The sequence below is a fragment of the Narcine bancroftii genome, chromosome 2 (assembly GCF_036971445.1).
Source record: "Narcine bancroftii isolate sNarBan1 chromosome 2, sNarBan1.hap1, whole genome shotgun sequence".
Lineage (NCBI taxonomy): Eukaryota > Metazoa > Chordata > Chondrichthyes > Torpediniformes > Narcinidae > Narcine > Narcine bancroftii.
Window position 1 is genome coordinate 284,052,043 of NC_091470.1, and position 21,621 is coordinate 284,073,663.

The following is a 21,621-nucleotide window of genomic DNA, read 5'->3' on the forward strand; positions in this document are numbered from 1 at the left end:
TTACGCATAATTTAATTATATTTATCTTTTATATGTCCAAGTAAATTCTATAGACCCACCCCCTGTCCAAATGAACATTTCTGTATTAGGAATAGTTAAACAATGTGTCATAAAATAATTGACCACCATAATCATAAATTAAATTGACGAAATAAGAAAAGAACACACAATAGGAACAGACTGGTTCTATTAGGCTCAAAGAAGAGGAAAAACAGTTAAAATTTTCAGACCTGGGGGGATCCAGACATATACTCCAAAAAAGCCTAAGTTTTTCCTTAAGCTACTATATGTCAGTAGTGCAACAACTGCAGCAAAGGAAAATTGCCCAAGTATATGAGATCAAGAATCCGGACAATCCTATTTCTTTTATATTTCATTAATCTTTCCTTAATCATCTGCAATGTGTTAGAGGCTTACTTTGCCAAGATTGGCAACAACTTATTCATTAATATATTATTCACCAATACTTGGTTTAGTTCTTCAACCAAGACCTCTTGGTTACAGACCTGGTTCCAAATATTGAGCGTTGGTTAATTCCAGAAGTAAAGTGGAATGACTGATCTTTATTTGATTGAGGGTGGCATTAAAGATTCTTATTAAAATTTAAGTAAATGTGAACAAGGGGGAAAAAATCTTTTCAATCATTGAAATCATAAAAGGTTAAAATAAGAAGTGGATTATGTTATTTTTGGAGGCAAATCATCTCAGATTACATAAAAGCTGTTCTGATGAAACAAGAAGTGAAAACAAAGATAAAAATGCATTTCTGATGAATGGAACAAGATGCCTGAGGAAACTATAAAAGCATATACAATTAAGATATTCAAAAGACGTTTAGATAGGAAATGTTGAGAAGGATATGGAGCAAATTCAGGAAAATAAGATTAGTCCTGAATGCCAGTTTGGTCAGCATGGAAGAGCTGAAATGAAAGGCCTGCTTCATGTTGTTTGACTCAATTACTGTATGAAAGACCATCAAATTGAAATGTTAATGAATAAACTACTTGTTGGGCACTTCCAGTTGCCCCAATAATCGCAATGACAAAGACTGAGGGGAATGATAGGCTTTATTGTACAGAAGACTTGAACTGGCCTGGATCCAAGCTAGGGAAGTGCAGGGAAGGGAGAGGTAGCCCGACCTTTATGGCCTGGGTCCCAGGGGAAGAGTCCAGGTGAGAGTGTCATTAGGGAGCGGGCCAGCCCGAGCCAATTAGTATACACCATTCATACCATTACATTCACCCCCTCTTTTTAAACAGAACCCCCCCCCTTTTGAAACAATGAGAGAGGATAAAGGGGAGGAAAAAAAAATTATTTCGCTCAAGGTTTAGCCGCACTGGCGACTTCCTCCTTCTGCGGGACCGCCGGAGGGCAGGTATGACTGAGCTCTGCTGTTTGGGACGGGAGGCAGTCCTGGGGTCGGGGGTCATGATTTAGGGCTCCCGGGAGGGAGGGTGATTTGATGCCTCCCGGAGGACCGACTGCTGGAGAGGAGAGCCAGGTGGCTCGGCCTCCAGTATTGTGTTCCTGTGTGGGGTGACCTGCTCTGTGGAATGTGCAGTGGCAGGTAGGGTGGATTCGGGATCCCAGGACCTCGCTATGTCTCGGATAGGCACAGTGTTCTCGTGGCCATCAGGGTACCTCACAAACACGTACTGTGTGTTGGTGTGTATGAGGTGTACCACTTCCACCAGTGGATCTGTATTATGGCCTCTTGCGTGTCTCCGTAGCAGAACCGGCCCTGGGGTTGCCAGTCAAGGAGGAATGGAAGCACCATTCGCCAATCTCCTAGGGAAAGCAAACAAATGTTCATGTGGGGTGGTGTTAGCCGTGGTACACAGGAGCGATCAGATGGCAAGAAGCGCTTCGGGCAAAACATCCTGCCAGTGGGACACCGGCATGTTTTTGGACCTAAGAGCCAGAAGAACTGCCTTCCAGATTGTGGCGTTCTCTCTCTCCACCTGGCCATTACCCCTGGGTTATAGCTGGTGGTCCTGCTGGTGGCTAGGCCTCTGGCCAAGAAGTACTGTCACAGTTCCTCACTCATGAACGAGGTCCTCCAATCGCTGTAGATGTACTCGGGGTACCCGAAAAGGGTGAAAATACTGCGCAGTGCCTTGATTATTGTTGCCGAGGTCATATCCGGGCAGGGAATAGCAAAAGGGAACCTGTAGAACTCGTCCATCATCGTCAGGAAGTAGGCTTTCTATTTGTAGTGGGTAGAGGGCCATTGAAATCGACACTGAGCTGTTCAAAAGGTCGTGTGGCCTTAATGAGATGTGCCTTCTTGGGCTGGTAGAACTGCGGCTTACATTCAGTGCAGATCTGGCAGCGTCTGGTCGTGGACCGGACGCCCTCAATGGAGTACGGAAGGTTCCGAGTCTTGATGAAGTGGTATAACCTTGTGACTCTGCGGTGCCACAGACTGTCGTGGAGGGACTGGAGGCAATTGAGATGCGTGTTGGTGCATGTCCCCCGGGATAGGGCATCAGGGGGATCATTGAGTTTACCTGGTCGGTACAAGATGTAATTATAGGTGGAGAGCTCGATCCTCCACCTAAGAATCTTGTCATTCTTTATTTAATCCCGCAGTTTAGTATTAAACATGAAGGCCACAGCCTTCTGGTCTGTCAACAGGGTAAAACATTTACCAGCCAGGTAATGTTGCCAGTGGCGCACCACCTCAACAATTGCTTGAGCCTCCTTCTCGACCGAGGAATGACGTAGCTCAGGACCGTGCAGGGTGCGGGAGAAAAAAGCTATCGGCCTGCCTGCCTGCCTGGTTAAGAGTGGCAGCCAGTGCGAAATTGGAGGCATCGTTTTCCACCTGAAATGGGATGGACTTGTCCACAGCATGTATCGTGGCCTTTGCGATGTCTCCTCGGATCTGGTGAAACGCAGCCTGGGGTTCTGTCGATAATGGGAAAGTTGTGGACTTAATCAGGGGGTGGGCATTATTGGCGTAATTAGGCACCCATTGTGCGTAGTAGGAAAACAGCCCCAGACACCTCTTCAGTGCCTTTAGCGTGTTTTGGACTGGGAGCTCCATGAGGGGACGCGTGCGGTCAGGGTTTGGGCCAATGACACCATGTGCCACGATGCATCCGAGAAGGGCCAGATGATGTGTATTGAACATGCATTTGTCCTTGTTGTACGTCAAGTTGAGGGACTTGGCCGTACGTAAGAACTTTGCGAAATTCGTGTCATGGTCCTGCTGGTCGTGGCCGCAGATGGTGACATTGTCAAGATGTGGGAACGTTGCCGTCAGCTTGTGCTCCTCCACCATCCGATCCATGACCCTCTGAAAAGCAGAGACGCTGTTAGTCACACCAAAAGGCATCTGCAGGAAATGAAAAAGTCTGCCATCGGCCTCAAAACCCACGTAGAGCCGGTCGCTCAGGCGAAGGGGGAGTTGATGGTAAGCCGACTTGAGGTCAATGGTCGAGAAGACTCTGTATTGTGCTACCTTATTGACCAAGTCGGCTATCCAGAGTAGAGGGTACGCATCCAACTGTGTGAAGCAGTTGATGGTTTGACTATAATCAATCACCATCCGGGACTTGCCTGTCCCTCTGACCATGAGGACCTGCACCCTCCAGGGGCTGGAGCTAGGGGCTATGATCCCCTCCACCATGAGTCACTGAACCTCAGCCCGGATGAACACCATATCCTCAGTGCTATAGCGCCTATTCTTTGTGTTGATTGGTTTACAGTCCGGGGTGAGGTTCGCGAATAGTGATGGAGGGGCTACCTGTAGGGTGGTGAGGCTACAGGTTGGTGCCGGAAGCTGGGTGCCCAATTGGGGGGGATGTCAGTAAGCTGTGGGTTGTAAACAGTGAGTGGTGGTTGGGGGCCCCCCGAATGCCATCGTCACGCTCCAGAACTGACTCTGGAAGTCAAGGCCCAGGAAGATCAGCACACAGAGCTAGGGCAAGAAATCGTTATAACACTACGCCACACCCCGCCCCGCCCCCCCCCCCCCCCCCACCATCAGAGATGTCACACAATAACTCTGGATACAAGTCCGCTGGTCTTTCATTGGCCAAATGGGTATTGAGAGTCTGTGGGCCACATTGGGGTGGATAAAACTTTCAGTACTGCCACTATCGAAGAGTCAGTTCGATTTGTGCCCATTCACCTCGATCTGCATCATGGAGTTCGTGATCAGGTGAGAGCTGGCTTGGTCCAAAGTCATCGATGCCAGGATGGGTGTGTCATCTTCGTCATCGGTGGAGAGGCTCGATGCCCAAGATGACAGCCTCCTTGTTGGCCACGCTGCCAATGCTGGTGAAGAAAGCAGAAGTGACATCGTTGGTGGTGGAAATGAGGTCGCTGGTGAGTGTTGCCACTGCGCAGAGGATGGTGGCGGGAGCAGGACAAAAGGGTGCTCGTCTTACCGCGCACACAGCTGGCACCGGCACTGCTCTGAGATGCGGCTCTGGGCCTGCAAACACGTTGGTAGTGGCCCTTTTTCCTGCAGCCCAAGCCAATAGCTCCTTTCGCAGGGCAGAGACATTGTGGATGTCTTGCCTGCCCACAGAAGTTGCACCTCGATGATTCCGGCAGTCGGGTCGGCTGTCACCGATGCTGACTCCCAGAATGGCAGCCCTAGTGGTGGCGCGTCCTGTGTAGGCCCGCTTCTGCCTGCGATCGACTCCGCATGGCGCTGGGCTGAGTCTAAGGCCCTGGTCAGTTGGATCACCCGTTTCACTGGGAGTTCATCTTCATCGAGGAGACGCTGCCCACTATAATCCGACCTCAACCCCGCCATGCAAGCATCCCGGACCAGGTCTTGCATGCACTGGGCCCCCGGCACAGGGACCGTGGGATTCCCCAAACAGTCTTTTCCCAGTGTGATCAGGGCTCAAATGAACTCTTCTACCGACTCACCAGGCTGCTGTTTTTTGGACGGCAGGAGGTAACGAGAGTAGATCTCGTTGATCTTGGGCTCAGCAATTGCCTTGGTGTAGGTTGTGCAGCTTCTGATGGCCTGGAAAGCTTTCTGGCCGACTCTTGCCTGTTGAACTTTCAGCCTCTTCTCATCCGAATCGGCCACTCCTGCAGCGGCCTCCAGAAAGTTGTTGAAGCAATTGACCCACTGCTCGAAGAGTTCTGATGCACCCAGAACTTGGAGATCCACCTCTAGCTAATTGGGGTGCAGCAACTTCTCCATTACTGGAGACATTAAAATTTCTGTTAAATAAATTGTTGGGCACTACCAGTTGCTCCAATAATCACAAGGACAAAGACTGAGGGGAATTATAGACTTTATATTGTACAGAAGACTTGAACTGGCCCGGATCCAAGCTAGTGAAGTGCAGGGAAGGGAGAGGTGGCTCGACCTTTATGGCCTGGGTCGCAGGGGAGAAGTCTAGATGAGAGTGTCATTAGGGGGCAGGCCAGCCTGAGCCAATTAGTACACACCATCCATACCATTACCCTACTGATGTTGGAAATCTCACAATAAAGGCAGAAACAGTGGAAAGCATATAGATGGGGCAGCATCTGTGGAGAGAAAAACAGAGCTGATGTTTTCAGGTTGAACTTCCATCAGATGGGATAAAAATAGCAATACATTGTTTTTTAAAAAAGGATGAGAGGAAAAGTTTGTTACATGATGGAATTCACAAAAGATTATATGGTAAAAGGATAGTGAAAGTTATATAAAGTGAAAGAAATCTGTAGTGGGACAAGCAAATGATCAGAAAATGACTCTATGGTAGAATAAAATAGAAGAACAGAATAATTATCTAAAATGACAATGGGCGGATGTTGCATTTATCAGATATCTGAAATATTAACAAAATTGGTGCAAATATTTATTTTTTAATGTTTCAAATGTTAAATGTGCCTGGTTATTTCTTGAAATGCTGTTGCTTGATGTTGCAATGAGTTTCTTTGGAAAAGTGTAGAAAGCTAAAGACAGCAAATGGGAATGGGGAGATCATTAAGCTAACAGGTGGCTAAAAGCATGGATTCACATTTGCAGACTGGGCAATGTTTTTATTCTCTGCACTGTAGAGTGGGTAATAAAGCAATGAAGAGAAATTAATCATGATTTAACTGCAAATAGTGCTTGGGATCCTGGAGAATGGAAGGGAAGAGGTAACATGGCAGCTGCTCTATCTCCTGTGATTATCCAGGAAGGTACCTTGCTGGGAGAAAATATGTGGTGGACATAGAAGACTGAACCAGACTATCCTAGAAGAAATATTTGTTGGAGTTGATTGTATTAGAGTAGTGGTTTTTAAACTCTTTCTTTCCACTCACATACCTTAAGAAATCACAATTTCTGCTCTGTGATTCATAAGGGATTGCTTAAGGTAGTATGTGAGTGGGAAAAAAAAGGTTGAGAACCACTGCTCTTGACCCAATTATTACTGAAATATTTTATTTGAGAAAAATTGTCATTGGCCCATTTCCTTTGGAGTTATGAAACAGTGGTCTTTAATTTTTTTTCTTTCCACTCACATACCACCTTAAGCAATCCCTTACTCATCACAGAGCACTTATGGCATAGGGATTACTTAAGGTGCTATGTGAGTGGAAAGAAAAAGTTTCAAAACAACTATATTAGAATTTCATCTTAGATATTCTCTCTATGCAAAGTTTAGATATAATGATATTTGTTGTTCAGTGCACAACTGCTAAGATAGTGAAGCTGTCCAAGCCAATATGTTCAGTAATGAGTTGGAAAAGTGGCAAGGAACATTTACACCAACTTAAGTGGTAAACCATGATCAGTGACATAGGCTCTTATTTCTTATTTCTAACAAAAAAGTCTCTAATTGTCTCCCATTGACATTTAAATGAATTTGGTCACCAATTCATTCATCAACTTGTTCTCTCCTGTATGCTTTGTACAGATTGCTGATCATATTTTGGGACTTAAGTCATCTGCTCTTATGTGGAAGTTTACTGGATGACTTCTGGAAGTTCACATGATATACACAGTCAGGCCATTATCTATCATGTTAGCAATGTCTTAAAAATATAATTTGATTATTTGGACATAAGCTGCCATTTAGCCGTGTATTTTACTTCTCTTTTATAACCTTCTTCACTCTTTGGTGAAGCTACGCCAAGTAATCCTCCGGACATGAAGATGCCTTGTTAATGTTTCACTCTCAAAACAGTGAGAACAAAGAAAATCAATAAAGTACTCAAGTAAGAATCCTTAAATGAGTCTCTGATTGACTTTGTCATTGACGATTCTGATGGTGAAAGGGTAGTAGCTGTTCTTGAACCTGGTTGTGTGTGTCTTGTAGTACCTATAGCTCTTTCCTGATGGCAGCAGCAAGAACAGAGCATGTCCTGGGTGGTGTGAGTTTTTGAGGGTTGCTGCTGCTCTCTGACCACAGCGTTTCCTGTAGATGTTCTCAATAGTGTGGAGGGTTTTGCCGGTGAAGTCCAGGCTGTGTCCACTACCTTTTAGAGGGTTTTATGCTCAGAGGTAATGGTGTTTCCATACCAGACTGAGATACAGCCAGTCAGTACACTTCCCACCACACCTCTGTAGAAATTTGCCAGGGTTTCTGGTCCACTCCAAACTCCGCAAACTCCTGAGATATTAGAGGCACTGACGAGCTTTCCTCGCGATGCCATTAGTGTGTTGGATCCAGGAAAGATCCTCCAAGATGGTGACTCCCAAGAACTTAAATGTGCTCACCCTCTCCACCTCTGATACCCTAATGATGACTGGAATGTATCCCTCTGGCTTTCCTTTCCTGAAGTCAACAATCAGCTCCTTAGTTTTGGTAATTGAGTGCAAGGTTGTTGTTGGTGCACCATTCCGCCAAAAGAAAAATGGATTTTTGACAGTCTCCATTGAGGAGTTAACCTATTGTCTCTTTCTTTGGCTTGGCTTCGCGGACGAAGATTTATAGAGGGGGTAAAAGTCCACGTCAGCTGCAGGCTCGTTTGTGGCTGACAAGTCCGATGCGGGACAGGCAGACACGGTTGCAGCGGCTGCAGAGGAAAATGGGTTGGTTGGGGTGGGGTGTTGGGTTTTTCCTCCTTTGCCTTTTGTCAGTGAGGTGGGCTCTGCGGTCTTCTTCAAAGGAGGTTGCTGCCCGCTGAATTGTGAGGCGCCAAGATGCACGGTTTGAGGCGATATTGTAGTGCTTCAAAATTATACCTACCCCCATCCTTAATGCAATCATCAAATCACAATACTTTGCAAGGTAATAACACAAGATGATTTTCTCTTCCCAAATCTAATAGTGCTGAGTCCAACTATGCCACCAATACATCAGAACATAAGAACATAAGAAATAAGAGCAAGAGTGGGTCATCCAGCCTGTTGAGCCTGCTCTGCCATTCAACAAGATCCTGGCTAATCTCCACCTACCTGCCTTTTGCTCATATCTCTTAATTCTGCACTTTGCAAAAATCTATCCAACCTTGTGTTAAAAATATTGACTGAGGTCACCTCCTCTGCTTTAATGGGCAGCAAATTCCATACATTGATCACCCTCTGGGAAGAGCAGATATTCCTAATTCCTGTCCTAAATCTGCAATTCTGAATCTTGATGCTATGTCCCCAGTTCTAATTTTAGTCTCCCCCATAATGGGAACATCTTGCCTACCTCTATTTTGGTTATGCCTTTCATAATTCTATATGTTTCCATAAGGTCCCCTCTCATTCTTCTAAATTCAAAAAAGTACAGCCCCAGATAACTCAATCCCTCTTCAAAAAATTATCCAGCTGCTTAGAACATCAAGTAGTCTCCTAGCTTACATGTCTCAACTATCGATTGAATGAAATAATAAATGATAAATGACTGGAATGTTTCTCTGCAATTTTGCAGGTTATCCTAAGGGAGAACATACACCCATAAAGGAAGACGGCAGTGTAACAGAACTCTCTATATCTGAATGAGCACAAATGCATTCATTCCAAGAAGCTTAACAATAGAACAATGAATACATTGGGTCAGCACCTTGATCATCATTGGTGCCTGTATTGAATGCTATTTACAAAATATGCAGTACCAACAAAAGTCACATTAGTAGTACCACCCCCCACCCCCCACCCCAGCCTGAGACCTCCATAAGCTTGAGAGACATGGGTGGATATTCTATCAGAACAATATTACTTCAAAATTCCTGGAAACTTCACATTAAATCCTGAAATAGAAACATCTTTTCAATTTCTATAACTCTCCACCAAAAAGCATTTTTAATGTGGAAATTGCAAGTGGGGTAAAGATTGACAAAAGACATGAAGTGGAATATTTTCTTGTTTTGTTGTGAAAATATGTTTTTAACACAGTTTGTTCTCTGCTTTTGATATTTAGTTTCTCAGGGACTAAATTTTAGAAATTGGTTACAAAGCACAAATCTATCTGTACTGTACATTTAGCACATGGGGACGAGATGGAATTTCAATCTTTAGCCTGCTTGAAAGAATAATGCAAAGTTTAATTATATTGGTATATTTTAATTGATATATTCTAATTTAGTACATATATCCCATCTTAAACCTTCCTCCTCCTAGACTCCTTGATTCAGCCTTATGCCTGCCCTGGATCTTTATATTTCCAACTGCTGCCAAGACATCAACCGTCTTGACCACCACTCACTCACCTTGCCCTCTACAATGTCATCATGCAGATAAGGGTGGTGCTGTTGTGGTTTGGCACACAGATCTCAATCTGGCTAAAGCCAAAAGACAACTCTCAGACACATCCCCTTACTTATCTCTTCAACAGGACCCCACCAAAGCTCTCCGAACTCTATCTGAACTTACCACTTCTGGTCATTTCCCTTCCACGGTCTCCAACCACATTACTTCTCAACCCCGCATTGCTTGGTTCTACTGCTTGCCCAAAATCTATAAATTAATTGTCCTGGTAGACCCATCATTTACCTTGACTCCAAATTGTCCTCTTTGTTCAGTCCCTCCCCACTTACATCCATAATAATTCAGATGCTCTCCATCATTTAAACAATTTCCAATTCCCTGAAAGCAATGACCTCATCTTCACCATGGATATCCAATCACTATACACCTCCATTCCCCATAATAAAAGCCTCAAAGCTATTCATTTCTTCATTGACAACAGGCCCAACCAGTCCCCTTCCACCACCACCTTCCTCCGGATGTCAGAACTTGTCCTCATCCTCAATAACTTTTCCTTTCACTCACCCATTTTCTCCAAATCAAGGGGGTATCCATAGATACCCCCATGGGGCTCAGTTGTGCCTGACTTTTTGTTGGCTATATGAACTAATTTATGTTATAGGCCTAACAGGCAAGGCCCTTCAACTCTTCCTCTGCTTCATTGACAACTGCTTTAGGGCTGCCTCATGCACCCATGATGAGCATATTGAATTTATCCATTTTGCTGCCAGTTTTCACCCTGACCTCAAATTCACCTCATCATTAGTGATACTCTTCCCTTCTTCAATCTCTCTGTCTCCATCTTGGGGGATAAACTTTCAACAAACATTTTCTACAAATCCACGAACTCAAGTTGAGGAATCTACCTCAACTAGACCTCTTCATATCCTATCCCTTGGAAGAATTCCATTCATTTCTGACAATTCTTCTGTCTCCTTCTTCAAAAAACATGGGTTCCCCTCCACCCTGCCTATCCTTCATTACCGCTCATCTACTCTGGCGGCCTTTGCCCTCACGTGCAACAAGGACAGGATTCCCCTTGTCTTCACCTACCACCCTACTAATCTCCACTTTGAACTGATCATCCTCTGCCATTTCCACCATTACTTGATCGCACCACTAGACACATGTTCATATTATCTCCTTTCCTCTGAGCCTTCTGCAGGGACCCTCCTTGACTTGGTCCTCCACTCCTCACTTGCCATCAATTGCCTCCTTGGCACCTATCCCTGTAACTGCTCAGACCCAAAAGTAGGTTATATATCTTTACATCCTATGGATGCTGCAAGACTTGCTGGGTTCTTACAGCATTTCTGTGTTTTCACTACAATCACACCATCTTCAGACTATGTTTCATATGGTGTATTTTAAGGAGCTTTGTTTTGGAAACAAAAATAAGTGGAGTTAAGATATACATACAGCACGGTTACAGGACATTTTATCCCACGAGTCTGTGCTGCCTAATTTACACCCAATTAACCTACACCCCCCCCCCCCCCAGAACGTTTCGAACATTGGGAGGAAACTGGAGCCCACAGGGAAAACCCACACAGACTCAGGGAGAACATACAAACTCCTTATAGACAGCGCAGTCCCGATCGCTGGAGCTGAAAAGGTGTTGTGCTAACCACTACGTCAACCATGCTGCCCAAGAGAACTTTGTGGGGCAGGTAATTCTTGTGCCATTCATTTCACTCTTATTGTCAACCCCAACTTTCCATTTACTTGGAGTCACACTGTTCATTACAATATAACTGACAGTTTTGAAGAAGGCAGGCTTTGAAAGTAGACATCATACACCTGACTATGGTATTGTGGAGTATCCTTCTATAATCACTGATGCATTGCAGGGGAGTTGGAAAAGAATGGATACAATGATTTGCAACTCCAGCCTGGAATTTTTGTCATCTGGTGGATGGGAATTCCAGTTGCTTAACAGATGAGTCTTTCTTTGGCAAATTTCCCAGAACCAGTCTAATTTACTGAATTTTGACATGCTCGCATTGGGATTTCTGACTGCACCATGGAGTGCACTTAGAAAAAAAGTCTGTGCTGCTACCAGATTCCAAAGCCTGCAGCAGCTTGAAGGGGCCATGTTTCTCTGAAACGATGGAGAAATAATCAAGTGCAATTGCAGATCTAAATTTGCGACCTTCTTTACTAAATTACCTCTATAGGTTTGTTGATAAATTTTGTAGATTCTTCCATCATTGAAAGTGTTCCTACCATTACCCCATGCAGGATATCAGGTATGTCGGAGAATTTTCATGTTTCAAACAGTTTCCCGAAAGGAACTAATGTGCTAAATAATTCTGGTTGCCATACTTATCTTTCCATAAAGGATCCATCACCTAGTAGCAAGGCATTGGTCAGTTTGTTCCCAACTTTTGCCACATGGAATTCAGGAATGAGCTGTAGGATGCTCTCTCAATTCCTCTGCAGTTCTGTTGCTTGGATTGGACTCAGCACCATCTCTGCCCAAGGTCTGGTTGCTGACCTAAGGAGAGGGATACACTTTACATCTGGCCCATCTGCTTTACATTAATCATAGCTGGAATTTGAAGCATGAGCTCAACAGTCGAGATTGAAAAGTTAAGTGCAGACAAATCTTTTTGTTTTTTATTTGTTTGATGAATTTCTCAATATTTATTATTTAAGTAAATTTATTTTCTTTACTGTCCATTAAATATTCTATTACTTACATTATTTCATATTTTACATGTTTCTGATTATGGAAGCATTTACGAATAGTTAAAATACGTTTGACAGCAAAGAATGTCTCTAAATATCCAGTATAGAATGAAATGGCTCAGAAATAGGCCCTTTGGACAACTGAGTCTGTGCTGACCATCAAATATCATTTGTATCAATCCCATACATTAATTCCTTTTTTGCTCCTCATATTTTCAGCAACTCCCCCAAAAGAGGAATGGGTATAATTTTAATGTTCAAAAGACATTTGAACAGATGCATGAATGGGAAGGTTCAGGTGGGCATGGACCAAATGCAGGCAAATGGGACCAGCCCAGAATGCCAACTCAGACAGCATCGTTAAGATGGGCCGCAGGACCAGTTTCATACAGTGTGATTCTGTGACTGGAGGGAAAGTTATGGGTAAGGACTCAGGATCGTCTGCCTGAAGCTCAGTTGCCTCTTATGGATAACTGGCTGCAGCAGTGGACCTTGATAGATGTTTGGCTCCAAGACCAGATAATATATGCATAGCTACAAGAATACCATGGAGCAAATGCACATGACCTGGCTCAATATTTATTTTATTCAATGGCTACAATTGATAACTATAAGAAATGTTGAGTTTGATTTATCCTAAGGATTGTAAAGCAGGGTAGCAGCAGACTTGGATTTTGTGCTTAACTATGCTTAACCGTGTCTCTAACTGTATATTTATTTACATTGGAACCAAAATCAAGGGTAGAAGGTGACTGAAATATGATCAGCAAATTTAGAAGCTCAATGTAAATACTCACACCACTTGAATAATTAAATTTATATGTGCTGTAGCAATATTTAATACTTCTCCATAGGAAAAGCATGGATGTAAAATTGATTAATACTGAACCTATTTTTCATCCATCTCATAGAATCGTAGAATCACAGAACAGAAATGGGCCCTTTGGCCCAACTCAGCCATGCTCACTATTATGCTCATTCCATTTGTCCACATTATGCCTTTGTCTGTCTATGTTTTTTTCTATCCAAGTATCAGTGCAAATTAAATTAAGTTTACACAAATATGCTGAAGAAACTCAGCAAGCCATGTAGCATTCTTTATGTAGCAAAGATAAGGATACAGAAGCAACATTTGGGCCAGGTCTGTACACAATCATCCTTCCAGTAGTTTGGCAATCAGAGCTGCATGCAAAGTAATTTTCTTCTACAATGAACTCAATGCTAGACTTTAATAGCAGATTAGAAAAAGTTAGTAACTGGAATACTCCTCAATTAAAAATAAATGTCTTAAATCCATTCACCTTGAGGGATATTCGGTGATCTTGTGATTGCTGTGGATTGCTGCACTTGGAAATACTGATTTCAGAGTCTGGATATTCTATTTGCTGAGGGATGCCTCCTATCTTGCTGGGCACACCTGATCACAGAATGGTCACCCACTTTCAAATATGCTGAACATGAATAGCCAGTCTTCAGAAGTTCTTCCATAATTTAGGCACATTTCTGAATACTGTTTACTTTGATAAATTAGTTTTCCCTCAGGGTGCATTCCTTATGCAGGCTCTGCTCCATCTTCCTGATAGGCATATGGAGCTTAGTGATGTCGAGCCATACTTGGTTCCTTCCATTCAAAACATTGGAAAGGCTACTATCATTATTCACCATCGTGCAAATGGTTCAGAATGCCACCTTATCACCAAACTTTCATTGATATCGCCAAAGTCTGGGCTGAGTAGGATCATTTCAAATAATAGTGAAAATTACTAATACCTTAAAAAAGGCCTTTATTTTATTGCTTAGGTTTCTTTTGAATTGCATTGGGTGAAAGAGCTCACCCAATCATGAATGCTTATTATCTGATTATAGAAAAATCAATGATAAGTGATAACTTGCACTTTGAGATCCTAGTTGGAAATGACAGGCAGACCTTAAGAAATGGGAGCAGAATGAGCCAATAAGTTGCTTTGTTTTCATGGAATTATTTTGAGAATTTTTATTTTTTTTAAACCAAATTTACAAACTTGTTTTATCTATCCCTGATATTTGTCTTCACCACATCTCCAGCGACCACCTGTAACAAAGCCATGCACCACAAGTCGAAAAAATACTGCTTGAGAAAATTGCGGTTCAGTGTTCTCAATCATTTCTTTCATGACAGGTTTGCCATCTTGGGAATTGATCTACCACAGTCTCTCAATGGCAAATATATCCATACTTATTTCAAAATAGGCATCATCAAATCAGGTGTCTTCAGATACCTTGTGGATAGCATTCAGAAGGAGGCAGGGTGATATTAACATGACTACAGCAGACTAGGGGTTGACCTGAAGCAATCCTTGTTGACTTTTGAGAATGCTGACTGCTGTCATGTGGCAGTGGCTGTGCTGTAGAGAGAGAGAGAGAGAGTGAAGAGCTTGGGACAGTTCAGTGGCTACTACTCTGACCTCTGAGTCAAATGTTATGGGTTCAAAAAGAAAAGAAGGGAAAAAAATCTGGACTGCAATTCTACTGCTATATTAAGAGAATACTGCACTCTCAGAGGTGTCTTCTGGAGACACAAGGAGAGTTTAAAATATCCCAGGGCATTGTTTTCAGAAGAGGAGTGCATGCCTCCTGATGGGCCATCCAGTATTTATTTTTCAATCAAAATCATGGAACAAGATCTTTTCAGTTTGGGAGAGGTTACTGCAGGCAAATTTGTTGATGCTTCTCTTACTTCTGCTCTCCAGGAGAATTGAAGTAGTGCATCTTACGGCCATGAATGATGTTAGTCAAGAGGAATTTTTTTTCCCCTTAATGCTGTGCCAGTTGTGGAGGAAAGATGCAAAAGATTGGAAAGATGAACAGGAGAATTTCCAAATCCGTATTTTCTGTCTTCTTTTTTATAACCTAAGCACACTCTGATGTTAAAACTCTTTGATATTTTATTTTTCAATTTCTTATACATCTCTTTTCCAAATATGAAATCTTTTTTTAAAATTTTCTTTACCTGCCAAAAATCTCTTCTAAGATCCAAGCCTTAATTCTAAAGTTTGGGACTTTGCATCATGAATAGGATCATACATGTCTATGTTGAATACAAATGTATTAAATTGTGAAAGGCTTCTATTGTAAAAATCAACTCACTGATTGCTAACTGAATCCAACAGTTGTTCAAGTGAAGAATTAAGTTAAAGTATCAAGCAGAAGCAAAGTAAACAAATTTCTTCAATTGTTCATTTGGCACAGTATTAAGTCATGTGTGTCAGTAGTAAAAGTCATGTTACCACTCATTAGTTCCTTTTTCTATTTGCAACAATGATCTGGATTGCAAACTGGACGTCATTGTGAATAGTACAGCCCCATGTAACAAAAACAAAGGCATCACTGCACAAGATTTTTATTGTTATTCGTACTGAACAATGTTTCTTGTTCATCTTTGCAGACTTTAGTTTGGGCATCATTGTTCAATTTTACCTAATGCCTTGGATTAATTCCATTTTTAAAACAAATCAGAGATACAGCATGGAAACAGGCCCTTCTGACCGAATACACCCATGTAACTAATTGACCCAATAACCACGCAAGTCTTTGAAAAGTGTGATGAAATTGGACCATCCCACAGAAACCCACACAGCCATGGGAGAGTGTACACATTCCTTACAGATTCGAACTCTGGTCAATGGTGAAGTAAAAGTGTGCTACCCAGAACTGTTGGCTCTTGTAAACAATAAACTTAAACGCCTTTCAATCTTACACATTTGGCCATGGGATGCTTGTTGTGATTAAATATTTTTTTATAAAGACAAAAAAATCAGTGTGAAATTATGTTGGTTATCTCTAGAGAAATCATAACTATTGCTTCTTCACAGAGTATGCTAGTATCTATCCATCCATATAAAAAAACCCCATAAAATATAACACCCCCCCCCACCCCCCCCCCCCCCACCCCCCCCCCCCCCCCACCCCCCCCCCCCCCACCCCCCCAAGTCAATGGGTTGTACATGGTGGAAATTTTCTTAGGTGCATCTATTTTAAGGTGCATTTTAGAAAAGGAAGATGAACTTAGAGCATGGATTGGTACATGGAGTTATGACATTGTGGCCATTAGTGAAACTTGGTTGCATGAGGACTTTCATTGCTTTAGATGCAAATGAAAGGGGGAGAAGTGGCATTGCACGTCAGGGGAAAATATTACAACTGTGCTGAGGCAGAACAGACCAGAGGGCTCGTCTACTGAGGCTATATGGGTGCAGCTGTGGAATGGGACCATATTCGTGGGGTTGTATATTCAGTGAGAATTGGAGGAACAAATCTGGTGAGAGAGAGAGAGAGACCAGACAGCTGCAGGAAATATAAAGTTGTGATGGGGGATTTTACATTTCAACACTTTTGATTGTAAAAGAGCTGAATGTCTTGGAGTTTGTCAAATGTGTTCAGGAAAGTTTTCTAAATCAATATATAGAGATACCAACTAGAGAGAATGCAATACTGGATCTCCTTTTGGGGAACGAGAAGGACAGGTGACAAAAGTATGGGTAGGGGAACATTTTGGGATAAGTGAACATAATGCCCTTAGTTTCAAGTTAATGAATGAGAAGGATACATCTGGGCCTTGGTTGATATACTAAATTGGAGAAAGGCTAATTTTGAAGCAATGAGAGAGGATCTGGAATATGTGGATTGAGATACAGTTAGTCCCTGACTTATGACCATAATGGAGACCAGTGAATTGATCATAATTCAGAATGGTCTTGCCAGGAGTGGTGACCTCAGGTTGCTGCAGAGAGGTGGGACCTCGGGCTGCCAACGGGGATGATTGGATACAGTATTTTTAATACAAAATATGTATTTGTACAATCATTATAAAGATTTTTAAAAGAAATTCCTGTCATTTGTGTCTGTGGATGTAGGTCAGAAGTTGAAACTATCTGTAAATTGTTTTCAGGCAAGGACATGTGAGGTAAGTGGAAGATCTTCAACTGTGTAATTTTGAGAGTACACAGTTTGTATATTCCTGTTAGGATTAAAGTCCTACGGCTCCTAGAACGCTTCCACCAGCGTTGTCTCCGCTCCATCCTCAACATCCATTGGAGCGCTTACATCCCTAACGTCGAAGTACTCGAGATGGCAGAGGTCGACAGCATCGAGTCCACGCTGCTGAAGATCCAGCTGTGCTGGATGGGTCACGTCTCCAGAATGGAGGACCATCGCCTTCCCAAGATCGTATTATATGGCGAGCTCTCCACTGGCCACCGTGACAGAGGTGCACCAAAGAAAAGGTATAAGGACTGCCTAAAGAAATCTCTTGGTGCCTGCCACATTGACCACCGCCAGTGGGCTGATAACACCTCAAACCGTGCATCTTGGTGCCTCACAGTTTGGCAGGCAGCAACCTCCTTTGAAGAAGACCGCAGAGCCCACCTCACTGACAAAAGGCAAAGGAGGAAAAACCCAACACCCAACCCCAACCAACCAATTTTCCCCTGCAACCGCTGCAATCGTGTCTGCCTGTCCCGCATCGGACTTGTCAGCCACAAACGAGCCTGCAGCTGATGTGGACTTTTTACCCCCTCCATAAATCTTCGTCCGCGAAGCCAAGCCAAAGAAAGAAAGTCAAGGTTAGCAGGCATAGGGAACCTGGGTTTTTGAGATATATTGGGGATCTGGTTTAGAAGAAGAGAGAGGTATACAGCAGGTAAAGGCAACATGGAGCAAATAAGGTACTCAGAGTATTTATTTTAAAAAAAAAAAAATAAAAATGCAAGAAAAACCTCAAGAACAAATCAGGAAAGCAAAAAAAAGACGAGGCTGCTTTAGCAGACAATGTGAAAGAAATTCCTAAGGGTTTCTACAGATATATTAAGAGCAAAAGGATAGTAAGGGACAAAATTGGTCCTCTTGAAGATCAGAATGATTGGCTTTGTATAGATCTTAAAGGTATTTCCTGAGTGAATATTGATGGAAAAAATAGGTACAGAAGTAAGTAAAACCAGTGAGGTAATGGATCCTATACAGATTAAAGAGGAGGAAGTACCTGCTAGCTTAAAGCAAATAAAGGTGGATAAATTCCCAGGGTCTGACAAGATATTTGCTTAGACCTTGAGGGAGGTTAGTGTAGAAATTTTTGGGGCTCTGGCAGAAATATTTTTTTAAAATTTATAAATTTTAAAACCACAGAAAATTCAATTATTATATACTATTACAAATATGTGTGGTATCAGTATATATGGAAAAAGGTGAAAAAAAGAACCTCAACAACAGTAAAACTTGTTGTAATATGTGGAGATCAATTAGGTGAAAGGAATATTGGTGATTCATTTAAGTATTGATATCAATACTTTGTAAATATGGGCTTCATATTTTACAAAATGGATGATATTTATCTCTTAAATTATAAGTAATTTTTTCAAGTGGTATAGAACTTCAAACTTTTGCATGCAAGTCCTTAACCTGTATCTGACTTCCAAGTTATCGCAATACATTTTCTAGCTATTGCCAAAGCAACTTTTACAAATTTCATTTGGAACATAATTCAATTTTAATTTAATTTTAACCCCTTTACTATCACCCAATAAAAATGATATTGGGTCCTGTGAAAGTTTAACTCCAGTTATTCTTTCTAATATATTACCAATTTCCAACCAAAAAGTTGTTATCTTAGGACACTGCCAAATAGAATGCAAGAACATAGCAACTTCCTGTCCACATCTAAAACATAAATCCGAAAAGTATAATTCAATTTGTTTAACTTTTGTGATGTCAAATATAACTGATAAATAAAATTATATTGTACTAATATATACCTCACATTTACTGTATTTTTCAAATTTTCACTATAATTCCATCCACTCATGTTCATTTATTTGTTTATTCAAATAATCTTCCCATCTTTGGCTTGATTTATGTAGCCCTATTTTTATGACCTTTTGTAACAATTTATACATTAATGACATAAATTAATGACATATTATTACTCAATAATAACTCCACCTCTGTTTCTACTGGCAATAACAGATCTCGTCCAAAATTTTCATGCAAAAAGGCAGAAATATTTAAAATGTCCTTACCCATGGGAGGGTAGCTCACGTTGTTCCATTGTTTAAAAAAGGCTCCAAAAATAACCTTGGAAATTATAGACTGGTGAGCCTGATGTCAGTAGTGGGTAAATTATTGGAAGGAGTTCTAAGAGATTGTATGTACAATTATTTTGATAGCCAGAAAATGATTAGTTATAGTCAACATGGCTTTGTGTGTGTTAGGTCATATTTAACCAATCTTGTAGAGTTTTTTGAGGTAGTTGCTAGGAACGTTGACAAAGAAAAGACTGTGGATGTTGTCTACATGGATTGTATTAAGGCTTTTGACAAGGTCCCACGTGGGAGGTTAATTAGGAAGGTTCAGTCGTTAGGTGTTCATGATTATGTAATGAACTGGATTTGGCAATAGCTGGATGAGAGAAGCCAGAGAGTAGTGGTGGATGATGACTTCTTCGACTGGAAGCCTGTGACTAGTGGTGTGCCTCAGCGATCAGTGCTAGGACCATTTTGTTTGTCATCTATATCAATGATCTGGATGATAATGTGGTAAATTGGATCAACAAGTTTGCAGATGACAGTAAGATTGGAGCCATTGTGGACAGTGAAGAAGATTTTCAAAGTTTACAGAGGGATCTGGACCAGCTGAAAAAATAGCAGATGAAATTTAATGTAGACAAATGTGAAGTTTTGCATTTTGGGAAAAAATGGACATACACAGTGAATGAATGGTGGAGCACTGAAGAGTGTGGTAGAACAGAGGGACCTAAGAATGCAGATACATTATTCCCTGAAAGTGGTATCACAAGTGGATAGGGTTGTAAAGAGAGCTGTTGGCATATTGGCCATAAATGTAAGTTTTGAATATAGGAGTTGAGATGTTATGGTTGTCTAAGATATTGATGAGGTCAAATTTGGAGTATTGTGCAATTTTGGTCAAATAACTACAGGAAAGATATCTGAGTTAGAAAAAGTGCAGAGAAGATTTACTAGGATGTTCCCCAGATTTCAGGAATTGAGTTACAGGGAAAGGTTAAATAGGTTAGGACTTTATTCCCTGGAGCATAGAAGAATGAGGGGAGATTTGATAGAGGTATTTAAAGTTATGAAGGGAATAGACAGAGTAAATGTAAGGAGTTTTTTTTGTCCACTGATGGTAGGTGAGATCCAAACCAGAGAACATGAGTTCAGAATGAAAGGGGAAAACGTTAGGGGGAATGTGAGGGGGAAATTTCTTCAGAGTGGCGGGAGAGTGGAACGAGCTGCCAGCTGAGGTGGTGAATACGGGCTCAATTTTTAACATTTAAGAATTTGGACAGCAACATGGATGGGAGAGGTACAGAGGGCAGGTGTGGTGCAGGTCAGTGGGACAAGAGAATAACAGTCTGGCATAGATTAGAAGGGCCAAAGGGCCTGCTTCTGTGCTGTAATGTTCTAAGAAGAAAAATGACCATTATTTGTCAGAAATAGATAAATGTGATTCATTCTGATTTGTAAGTCAAAGATGACCCATTAGCTAAACTGAAAATGGCTGTTGTGCAATTCTCGTCATTCAGAAATGTCACCGAGCTCAGTGCTAAATTCTAACTGTCAAAGGTGGGTTCAATTTTAACATTTGAGAAGAATTTGGACAGGTAAATGGATGGGAGAGGTATGGAGGTCTATGGACTGGGTGTAGGTCAGTGGAACTAGGCAAAGCAAAATGATTTGGCACAGACTTGAGCCCAAAGGGCTTGTTTTTGTGCTGTAGTGTTCTATGGTTCTATTAAGAATAAAACAATGGGTAAAAAGTAAGCGCACTGTATGTTTAAAATTGTAAAAGTAAATGTTCTCTAAAGTAACAGTTTGGTGAAGATTGGAGCAGAGTGCCTTAGTCATGCTTGCTTGAAGCAGCTGTATGAATAAATTATGTGAAACAGTAATGGTGTTGCCTAGTATGAAGAGCTGGTTGATTCCATTTGCCATTGGGCTGACTCTCTTGAACGGGCTCCTTATCCTTACTAAGTAAGTGTCACCCCGATCAGAGGGTTTATCTGTAAACTTGTGGGGGATTAAACTATCCATCATGTTACTGTTCATCTTTCTGGCGACTCTGGGTGGGGGGGGGGGGGGGGGAGGGAGGGGAAGGAAGCAGTAAATGTTGATGTTTTCAATGAATATGATTGAAAATAAAATGTTTTAAGGTTTATATATTTATGCAAGTGAGATTTGTTCAGTTAAAGTACAGCATAGTATATTTGTCTTTTAAATTTTTCATTCTTAATGCAGGTGTATTAGTCAGGCATTCTA

At 41.8% G+C, this 21,621-nt stretch overlaps 1 long non-coding RNA gene across 2 annotated transcripts in view; it reads left to right on the forward strand.

The window, feature by feature from the left end:
- The first annotated feature begins 21,251 nt into the window (after positions 1–21,251).
- Positions 21,252–21,621, forward strand: part of LOC138755355 (uncharacterized) — a 194,575-nt gene continuing 194,205 nt past the window's right edge. For both annotated transcript variants that reach the window (XR_011352220.1, XR_011352219.1), the window contains exon 1: positions 21,252–21,336. This is a non-coding gene — a long non-coding RNA (uncharacterized lncRNA). The remainder of the gene's footprint in view (positions 21,337–21,621) is intronic.